We start from the raw sequence: 1,347 nt of genomic DNA on the forward strand, positions 1-1,347 counted from the left end.
GTCCGCCTCCTCCGTTCTCATTGTCCACCTCGTGTAGAGGAGCAGCCGGGGCGGGGATGCCCTCGATTCGCCGTGCCGCTGTCGGGTATTTAGGGTTTTTGGTTTTTTCCTCCCCCGAAAGCCGGGCATGCCGTGTCTTGGGCTGGGGGTCTCCTCCAGGGGGAAAGTCCCCCTTCTGGAAAGGGGTGTCCCCTGCCTTTGGGAGGTCCTTTGTCACTCCCCACTTTGACCGGAGCAAAAGGAACAAAAAAGCCTCGTCCTCCCCGGGGAGCTCAGGGGAGCACCGGGGGCACGGGGAAGTGCCGGCGGGCAAGGGTGGCTCGCCTGGGGCACCCAGCCGGGCTTAAACCGAAACCGGGGCTTTTGAGGGCGCCTTGGGTTTTGCTGCCTCTTCGTTAAGAGTTTAGCCCTACAGCATTTGGGTGGTCTCGGGGATCACCCGGCCCCCAGCGCGGTGCCGCTAGTCCCGGGGATGCGTGTCGTGGCCCAGCTGAGACCGTTTCTCCTGCTGTGGCCGCGGCGGGATGGTTGTGGACCCGTAACTTGCCTGTCTGCAGCCGAACCCCAAGGAAAGCGAAATGCTAAGTGGTCCTAACCGGAGGTTTTTAAGGTGCCTTTAGTCTGCGTTGAGGAGGGTCCGTAAAAGCCACGGAGCGGTATTGGAGAGGCTCTGATCTGGTCTTCGCGGCAGAAAGCTGATTAATTTAGGTAGGCAGGCGGCATATGGTCTCCAGATGCTTTCAGAGGGGCGAGCTACCGTAACACCCAAAAAGATGGCCCCCCCCAAAGGGGACCGGCTTTTAAAGCCACTTAAACTTCCATATGCAAATGCAGCCTGGACCAAATAAATAAAATTATTGCGTGGATTTATGGTCTAGGAGAGGTGAACTGGTGAGCGAGGATGTAATGGCGTAACTTGGCACTACAGCTGGTGCCTCAGGGATGCTATCTGTGGAAAATACGTCAAGAACGGGTCGCTAGCGGGTGCTCTCTCCCCGTCTCCCGCTTGACCGAGGCGTGGTGAAGAGCCCGAGCCAGCCTTGCGCTGGCAACCCAAGTGTCCCTTTGTGGCCTTCAGCGCTTCCCACTGGAGAGCGCGCCGCGTGGCCTGCTCTCCTCAACTCATACCTTTTCCTCCGGTCCCAGGTATGATGAGATTCTGCTCGTTTGCCGGCTGCTTTGCGCCTCTGCCGGTCCTCGCCCTCATGTTGCAGACCGCACGCGTCTTGAGAGAGAACGTGATTATCCGGTGCCGTTGCGAATAAAGTTAATTCTTGATGCTGTGCAACTGCTGGTGTCTGAAGCGATTTCTCTTGGAGATGGGCCGATGCACGCGCTTTTAGTTTG

Source organism: Phaethon lepturus, unplaced genomic scaffold, assembly GCF_000687285.1.
Source record: "Phaethon lepturus isolate BGI_N335 unplaced genomic scaffold, ASM68728v1 scaffold22849, whole genome shotgun sequence".
NCBI lineage: Eukaryota > Metazoa > Chordata > Aves > Phaethontiformes > Phaethontidae > Phaethon > Phaethon lepturus.